At 40.1% G+C, this 10000-nt stretch overlaps 1 long non-coding RNA gene across 4 annotated transcripts in view; it reads right to left on the reverse strand.

Moving 5' to 3' along the window:
* Window positions 1-1280: 1280 nt before the first annotated feature.
* LOC138042437 (uncharacterized) overlaps window positions 1281-10000 on the reverse strand; it is a 13911-nt gene continuing 5191 nt past the window's right edge. For 2 of the 4 annotated variants that reach the window (XR_011130998.1, XR_011130995.1), the window contains exons 3-4: window positions 9439-9634; window positions 5806-5848 (exon numbers count right to left, since the gene is read on the reverse strand). This is a non-coding gene — a long non-coding RNA (uncharacterized lncRNA). Of the gene's footprint in view, window positions 1796-4415; window positions 4527-5787; window positions 5849-9438; window positions 9635-10000 lie in introns of those variants that run through there. The other 2 variants (XR_011130996.1, XR_011130997.1) reach the window with 2 other exon arrangements.

The raw sequence follows: 10000 nt of genomic DNA on the forward strand, positions 1-10000 counted from the left end.
CAGCTGGTACACTTCCAACATCGTTTGGCAGTAGCCAAAGAATGGCACAACACATTTTGATTCATCTAGTATAGGCCACTTCAGAAAATACCATAATACTCTTTGTTTGTTCCTTCAAATTTTGCATGAGCATTGTTTCCAGTTTCTCTTGAAAAAAAAAATTTGGGGGGACAAACCAAGAGCCACCCTGCAAGCAGAGCCCTTCTTTTGCTTGCTCGATTTTGGCGTTCTCGAGAAAGGCTCTGCATGAATCGAGTAAGATCTTTATTGAATATGCGCTGCATGTTGCCAGGATACAGTCTCGAACCCAAGCCTAATATGCCAGATCTCGCCGCCATCTTGGTTTTTCATGGGACAGCGGCCTCAATTATAACCATCGGTTTTGTCACTAAACGGACGCTCACACTGGAATAACCGGTTTGACGAGAGAAAACAAGATTGACTAGTCCAGAAGCTCGGGCTGCGGTTGGCTTCAAAGAGTTGACGCGATTCGGGCAGAGCCTACTTTTCTCCTCCTCAGTGAAGAAAAAGACAAAAGGAGGCTCTGCTCGCAGGGTGACCAAGAGCATAATTGGTCATACACCATGTAGGTAAACTTAGATGCCTAACCCCATGTTAGTGTCCCTTGGCAAATTGATTGGTGTTGGGAGTGGAAGTCAGCTGGTACACTTCCAACATCGTTTGGCAGTAGCCAAAGAATGGCACAACACATTTTGATTCATCTAGTATAGGCCACTTCGGAAAATACCATAATACTCTTTGTTTGTTCCTTCAAATTTTGCAAGAGCATTGTTTCCAGTTTCTCTTGAAAAAAATTTGGGGGGACAAACCAGGAGCATTATGGTATTTTCAGTGGCCTATACAGCTCTCACAGTGTGCCAATACATGCACATTACACATGATCTTCATGGAAAGGCATGTGAATACACTAGTGTCACTATGCACCACTGGTTATAGGTGTCACTGTACCAATGGGGTGGGAAAATGATTTGCTAAATAAATTGTTTATGGTATGAATGTTTGCTCTTTACCAGCTTCGGCTTAGTGCAATAGACCATTTTCGAATTCTCATGGCTGGACTGGATCTAGCATGAAATGGAGGCTAATGCGGGCAAATGTTTTCAAATGCAAATTAATTTGCCCGCATTAGCCTCCATTTCATGCTAGAACCAGTCCAGCTGTGAGAATACGAAACTGGCCTATTACCTTATTACGGTAGTACAGTGTATCTTCACAAAAACTGATCTCAGCAGGACTAGAACTTTTTTAATTCCTTTATGCAGCACTTGCGAGAATAAAAAATATAAGCCTGTCAAATATTTTTATCTTTGAAATGGTGTCATTAGCACAACATTCAATTCAACAACCCTAAAAATAATTGTTGTAACCTTCCATATGTAAAACACATACCATTCTTTGAAGATAATGCAACCTGTTGATTGCTTTTAACTTTAAATTATTGTGGTAAATTTAAAAACTTGTAACAACTTGTATACATATAAAGTTTCTGCTATCACTCTGGTGAATTCTAAACATTAAGTCAACATCAACTTCAAGTCAGGATTTTTGATGTGACCGTCACACAAACGCATACAGAGCAAACTTGTGCATCAACAAGCAATATACCAAGATCGTTTACAGAGAAAACCAAGCTTTATCTTATGGTTTACATGGACATGTCCTGGTTACAAGTGCTGAACGCAATGTTTTACAACAGACTGCATGAACTTGGTTCAGTTTCCTTCACTTCGGCTGGCTCTTTCCCTTGGCTGCAATCAAGGATCACTTGGACAACCTACATGTATGATAAGAAAGTAAATATTGCTTTTCCACTTGACATCACTAAGAATAGATACAAAGATTTTTAGGATGTTTTTTTCAGATGTCAGACAAAATCAGTTGGTGCCTCAAGGTTCTTTGACATGCTTCCATTTGTTAGGGTGATTATTAGTGTCAGCACTTTGATCATCAGAGAAAAGTATTGAAACACCCCGATTTCTCATTGATTCATAACATAAAACTCTTTCTGGTTGGGTGTCAAATCATGTAATTACAGTGAATACAGTTTTCCCCATTGACCCCTGAGAGTGAGACTCTGTCTAACACCAGATGATTTTACTTGCAATCGGGGGCATCCTAGGGCATTTGAGGTGTGAATGGGTTAAACCTTTGCATCCTTAGAGTGACAGTTGGCCATTTACTCTGTCTAGAGCGAGTTTCAATCGAGTATCGTAAAACCAAAACGAAATACTAATTACTTTGGCCAATCAAAAAGGACAGAGACAATCCAGTAAACCAATCAAAACTCAAAATAATCACTCGTAGCAGACACAAAGCGCGGGAAAATGTGCACACGCAAGCAACGATTGGTTTTGGTTTCACTTCTGATTGGTTGAAAAAGTGGCACGAGAACTTTGAGCCAATCACTGAGTGAAGTACTACCATTTGCGTCCATCCTTGAAGCGTGACGAATTTTGCGGGAAACGTTAATGGTTTGTCCAGTCTTGTGTCACTTTTGACCAATGAAACGTTGACGGTTATGTTTTGAAACTGACCACGTTTTTGACGGCATACCAGCATGTTTTGTTCAGGTGCTCTTCAAGTTTTTAGGTTTTCCGTGAGAGCAGAGATATTTATGAATTTGCCTAGGAATCTAGAAGAGTTATAAACATCTATCTCCCGTGAGTTTCCAAAGACACGGAATATGGAATTTGGTATACTTTACCAGGAAGAGATACATGATTCACCAAATACGAGAAAAAATACATGCATGAAACCGAAGTGAAGGTAGGAAATATTTCTGCGTCTAGGGCATTCTGCGCACACACGCTCGTGTACTCGTTCACTAACTGATGAACTAGAAATTTTCAATGCTGCACGAGGCTTTGAATTTCTCGTTCATTGTTAGTGAACTTGTGCAGGCAGAAGCCCATTAGTAGGAGCCTCCATATGCAGTAGATCTTTGAGTCAACCTCTGCGCGTATGTTTCTATTTTTAGAATGAATCCTTGAGCAGGAGACTCGCATTTACATAAATTTACATCAATTTGCATGATTTACATACAGTTTTACTGCTTTATGTGTCTTCGTTAGACAATGACTTTACTCTGTTTGGCCATTTAAAACAGAGCGTGCAGAGCCGAGGAACTCGTGGCGTTCAAAAAATAGAAAGATACGCGCAAAGGTTGACTCATAAGGGCGTGTATGAGAGAGGCAAGCTCCTACTCATGGTCTCCTGAGTGCGTTAAATATGGAAGCATACGAAACATGTACCCCAGGTCCATGGACCTCCCATGTGGACCACCCCTCATTTTGTGTAAGAGAGAGAGAGAGAGAGAGAGCGAAGTGGTCCTCGCACTTAACTGGACAATTTCATCAATTGTCTCTCATAGACACCTGAAAAATTCAGGTGGAACCCATGACCCCTGCGATGTGACGACGGTTGGGCGCACTGGTCAATTTGTTGGGCTTGTTTGTTCCGATGAAGGACTCGATGAATTAAATGATATGAATGTATATTTGAAGTGCGGGTTATAGACGAATCTCTTTAGAGCTACCTATTTGAAATGGATGGTATATTGGTTTCTATAAGAGACAATTGCTTAAATCAGTAGCCCATAACTATAAGCGAACAACAGCCCTATATTCCTTATAAGAATGAGAGCAGCAACTTGATGTAATAACCGGGTCCATGTTTTGCATACGTCCTTAACCAGTAATTATAATAGTTTAGAAGACGCGCAAAATTCCCATAAGTTTACTTACACAATAATCCATAGATGATCTACCAAGCGAGCGAGCGCATTGATAAAAGGTCTTGTCGATGAAATGTGTGCATCTTAGTTTTCGACCTTTTTGACTTTTGTTTTTACATGTTTTGTTCATACAACTTTTACCTTTAATTCCCAGCGGTTTGTGCACTGTACGTTCCCATTATTCTTCTGGCTTTATGGGTTTCGTACCAGCCATTCCAGCACAGGCTGTCCAGCTTGGCTATATATGGTCTCTATTTTGACGTGCCCTTGTGATTTTACTCGGACGAGAATAAAAGCCCAAGCTCCTAGTTCGAGTTATGCATTCATTAAGCCTTTTTCTCGTAAATAGAGTGGTTTTCAATTGAGTGTCGAAAGTAATTAGCGAATTGCTTTGGTTTATGGTTACTTCACTCAGTGATTGATTCAAAGTTCTCGCGCCACTTTTTCAACCAATCAGAAGTGAAACCCAAACCAATTTTCCCTCGCTTTCTGTCGGCTACGTGTAATTACTGCGAGTTTTGATTGGTTTACTGGATTGCCTCCGTCCTTTTTGATTGGCCAAAGTAATTACTTTGGTTTTGGTTTTACGACACTCAATTGAAAATCGCTCTATAAAAGTAAGAATCTATGTTTTCGATTTGGCTTGGTCCTTGGTCCTTACTTGTTCTGGTAACTTAACTCCGCCCCTGATCAAGGGGAGGCTTCTCCAATTCATCCATCCATCCCTCCATCCATTATTCTCAACATTGATTTTTTTCTGAAACGTTTACCGCTGTAAGATGATGAGTTAGTTACGTCAGAAATGTAAAAAAAATGGGGGGTCACCCAAAACACCCAAAATGTGACAAAATCGGGCTTCGTTAGCGAATAAGGCCAGTGTCTGTAAACCCAAAGATATTGCAATTAAATCTTTGAAGTGAAATCTTCTCTGCCAAATATTGTTTAAGTAGACTTATTAAGTGAATTTAGTCAGCTGGTGAGGTTCCTTAAAGATCAAGTTCGCATTTAGCGACCACAGTTTCACGCGCCTTGCCGCCGCAAGATGGCAGGATTTGATGTCCCGTGAGCAGAAATCTTGAAAGTTTTTTAACTTCCCACATTGATTTTTTGTTCATTTTTGGACAACGTGGAGATAATTGTAAATAAAATCCGTTTCTGGAAAGAAAAATTGGGGTCACCGAACGTCCAAGACCGTTAAATCCAGGCAAAGCTATAGCAATGGCCTTTTGCCCTACCATTTCTCATTTTATTACTTAGCGCGCGCGCTCGCGTATGACGTGGCGTGTGCATTTGCGTGCGCAGTAAGGATGCGCAGAAACAATAGGCGCGAACGTCCTTAAACAATCTCGACCGTTCAAAAACAATTGGCTGTAGCGCTTCTTTCTGTTTCGGCTTAAGTTTAGGTTTCCTTGTCCTCTACCCAAAAGAATCTCTTCAAGAATACTCTCGAAATCCATGTTTATTCCGCAAAATCACCCAAAATCACAACAGAGAGTACGAACATGCACAGTGATAGAAAAGCCCGTATTTCGGGCCTCGCAGGCCCCCCGGGTCCCTACCCTAGATCTGCCACTGGTAACTGATGAAGGTCACTGAAGTGATCGAAACCCTTTACTTTTTTTAAAAATTTTTTTTAATCAGTGTCAATGCTGCAATTTCGTTTTACAGTTAATCAGATAAGAAGCAAATTAGATTTGAAAAAACAAGAGTATTCATGTTTGATTTCTTCATTGACGTGAAAATAGTGTCTTATCTATGAAAAATACACTCCTGTACATTAATTATGTAACCTCATAAGTTTATGATGGGATACCATAATGCACGTATGATGAACCTTACAATAACATTTTCGATAGATCGATTTATTATACCGAATTGAGTGTACTTGCCTTAGTTTTATACGTATCTGTTGCAAATTCTCAGAAATATAAAGCCTCAAAGTTACCAAAATTTACAACTGAAATGTAAGCGCTTGCCAATTTCTAGAACGTTGTCACACAAAGACGCAATTACAGTAACTGCAATGATCATACCCTCTTCCTTCATTGTTGGTCAGTTCACCAGGCAGGTCTCTCTTACGCCGCAGCCGTGTATCTGACAAGAAAATAAACAACAAAAGAAATAAAAAAATAAACAATAAAATGCGTAATCGCTATTCTAGAAAGTAAGATTCCAAATGCCGCTTGGGAGAAAAGATTAGCTTCAGCTGAGTAAACATTATGAGAGGCTTTGTTAGGGGCACCCAACGAGAATATAGTTCAAAACCACTTAAACATAGCATTGTCAAACGTATTTTAGTATTTAAACGGTAGATATAGGCATATTTTTATCCCCTAATAATTTTTCATCTGTTCTGATCTTACCTTTTCGAAATTTTCAGCCAGAAAAAAGGATCCCAAAAATTCCTTTGTGACCTTTTTAGGGTAAAAATCCGTTAAAATTGGGCAATTATGCCATTTTTTAGATGTTCCGAAATCCTAGGACAGGCAGGCAAGCAAGAAATTTTACAAAAAATGTTCCGAAAATTCTAGATCTCTAATCGTCTTCAGAACAGATATTTTCCGAAAGTTGACGTTGGGTGCCCCTGCTTTGCGCCCACAGCCTTGAAGTCTTTGGCCTTGTTCTGTAGAAAAAACATTTCGAAAGCAACCCATCTCAACTTGAAGGAACAAAAATATTTGTTAATTAATGATTTAAAGTTTAAGTAATCACCGCTGTGAATAAAGCAACTTGAACAGTTGCAAAGAAACGTGAAAAAAATCCAAGTTTGAAAGGGATTTGAACCCTCGTTGCACACCGCCTCCGCCAACTAGCGAGATATCATGCCATCCAGTCAGTTGAGCGTTTTACATGTTCCGCGCAATAAGTGAATTTATTATAAATTATGACTAGCTCCGTGAGCGGGCAAGATGAACCAAATCGCGCGCTCTGATTGGCTACCCGAGCGGGCAAGATGGAGCGATACTGCCCGCTCGGGATTTCTCGCTTGGTCCCGCAAGATCAAAGATCATTTTTTGGTGTTTTAAGTCATATAATAAATCCTTTATTGACCAAGATTGTTCGGTCAAGATGACTGGATATTGGCCTCGTTCTTTTTTTGCATGTTTATGGACCTCGACTTCGTCTCGGTCCATAAACACGCAAAAAAAGAACTTGGCCAATATCCAGTCATCTTGACCTCACGCTTGGTCAATAACCCATACGTATGATAGAGAGTATATGAGATTCTATAATATGTGAACAGCGAATATGTAACGATTTGAAGTTTAATTTTTTAATGATAAGTGATCATCAATGATCATTTAACTTCAAATCGTTACATAATTATCCACAGTTCAGATATATGAAATCTGATATATTCTCTATCACGTTGACAAATATAGTCAGTTTTCTTCTGAATTGATTCCTCTGCCATCTTTCATGACAATATTGAAGAAGTACTCCTTACAGGCTTATATGCCATTCAGAAACAAGGCGGCTAATCAAAGATATAAATAAAGTTAACGTACATGTCCCTTGTTGTAGATGAGAGAGGATTTCACTTAACAGTGTTCCTCTGTTGAATGCTCCCTCTTTTCCAGAAAGGTGTATAGCTATTGCCTTCATGTCTTTACTGGTAAATACAGGGGGGACCCAGAGGATCCTGATTTTGTGTCAGCCTCATATTTAATTAATATACGGCCTCTTCACAGACGATATCCTGTCTTGGCTCAACTGCTTTGGTTTTCCTACTGGATGTTGGACTATACAGATAAATTCTCCCGTGGTCAAATTTATTTCTTGGTCCAACATAATTGGTGTTATTTGGCTTTTGACAAAGTAGTTGTCTTTCTGTATTGCTACAAATGTATAATCCAATTTCTGATAAGAAACAACAAAGTACACTTGGTGACTGTCAGGAGAATCAACACCAACCTTGAGGGCCTGGCAGAGAGGGAGGGGTTCCCTTGTTCCATAGGAAAAAAAATAAAATTTCTCTCTTATTCGCCAAAGATAATTCCGTGGGATGCTTGTGCAACATGCAGCCAAACGGTTAAAACCGATCGCGTATCTTTTTTTTCCTCTTCGTCGTCACAAACGTGCCCCAAGGATATCAAATTAAGCCCCGATCGAGGGATTCATACATACATACATACATACTTTATTGAACCTCCCCAAAGGGGCTTTTCAGGAACAATAATTCATCTTCATTCCCTTCAGTATTTCCAAACTCTCGTACAGCGATCGGAACCCCCACTCTTTTCCCAGCTCTAGCATTTTGAGCGCGGGCAAGACCTCTGGGTCAGAGAGTTCCCTACTCACGTTTTAAGCAAAATTTATTTGAAATTTTTTCCACCTGTGATAATTAACACAGTAACCTCACATTTAAAAGTATTTAATAAAGTGGACAGATGATTTTTCTTTGAGAACGGCAAGCTTTAAAGGTAAGGGAAATTTTCTTCGTTATTTCTAGATCTTGCTTCTTTCTTGGATGTTCCACTGTGAACAATTGCATGACGAATACGCCAATGGACCTGCGAATTAGTTTGCTCAGTCGTTCCAAAACATTTTGTGAACCGAACCAATGAATTGGAAACGCACGCTACGCAGGCTAAGCTTATGCACCTATCAATGTTAAGCCGCTGGGAGGGGGGGGGGGGGGAGGGGGGCCGGGCATAGGAGGGGGATTTGACGTTACAAGTCTGCCCGTGGTAGGGACTTTTGATCATTCGTTGAGTTCCGGGGGTCGGGACTTTTGACTTTAACCGTTAGAAGAGTGGGGTCCACTGACGCCATCTTGGCTGCTCGCCATCTTGAATGACCGAGAAAGACTGAAAAATAGTACCGCCATTTTGGGATTACCCAGAAGTCACTAGAAGCAAACCGATTCTCTGCGATTCCCTCAACGCCATGAGTGAAAGAGTGAATCTGCTCTATATTTTGTAAGACAAAGGTCATCGAATCTTTTTAACAAGGTTGAGATGTAATCCAATAGAAAAGCTTTTGTTTCCGTTGTGTTCTGGTGCATATTTTTTGCATATGTTTGAATATTCATGAGTTTTCTTCGTGCAACTTGTGTATGCTTGCTTGAATTCATAAGCATAATAAATGTATTTAATTAAATTTACTATGTAGGTTCTTGTTCAGTACGGCGAGAGCCGTAAGGCTCTGGCAGTTGGTGAGAGTTAAATTTATCAATACAGTGAAAACAGAATTCAAAATTGATATTGACGACGAAATCTTGGTTCAGCAATTCAAAGACGAATGGCAGGAGTTTGTGGATGTTGACGCTCTGGAACACGTGGCAGATCGTTCTAAGCTCCGGGTGCCCCTAGGGTGAGGAATTTGCACTTTTTTGACCCAGGATGACCTCCCTGGGGCGGGCATTTAAACAGAAAAACTGATCTGAGTTCAAATCCCCCGCCTATGCCCGACCTCCCCCCCCAGCAGCTTAACATTGATACTGGTGCATTAGCGTGATAAATGAACTCGATGATCAAATAAAATGAACACTGCTCATAAGTTTTGAGATTTTAGGTCACCTTTGGCGTTTCTCCGAGTTATGAGAACCGGTTTCAAAGCATTATTTGGCACACGAAAACGTATCATCCATCACTACATGGCATGGAAACGTTGTCACACAAAAAGAGAACTACCAGGACGTAAAATGAAAAAAATAACAGATTACTACGTGCGAAGCTAACCTTATGAGTTTGAAATACATCGTCAGGTCTTAAGATAACACCGCTTTGCCCAGGATTCTTTCCTTCGAAATCAAAGGTAACTTCAGCGTTAACGTTCTTGGCCTCTGATTCGGAACCAACAACATGGTTGCACGTAAAAATGCCATCCACTTCCCTCCCCTCCAAAGTTACCATGTCGTAGAATCCCCTGCCTTTTCTGTAAAGAAAAAAGCATTAAGGCATTAATTAAAACAGGTTTTTAATCCTTTTAGTGCATCTTGAGTACTGTAGAGCAACGATGACTGTTGTAAGAGCAGACAAGCACTTTGCTTCAACAAGCGAAGTTTATGCGCATCTTTGATCTTGACCGAGCAACTAAGCATCACGTATACTTTTAAACGTTTACTTTAGTTTCATATCTTAATTAAGGATATAAAAACATTCTTGAATGGTTTCTTACCCTCAAAGATAGCCGTTTTCGCCGCAGTCGGTGATATTAAAATTGTAACTGGAAGACTAATTAAAATACTATTTTCTAAAGTCTTCTACTCGTGAATTCGATTCGGAGCCAACGATACGATGA

The sequence above is a fragment of the Montipora capricornis genome, chromosome 3 (genome assembly GCF_036669925.1).
Source record: "Montipora capricornis isolate CH-2021 chromosome 3, ASM3666992v2, whole genome shotgun sequence".
Classification (NCBI taxonomy): Eukaryota; Metazoa; Cnidaria; class Anthozoa; order Scleractinia; family Acroporidae; genus Montipora; species Montipora capricornis.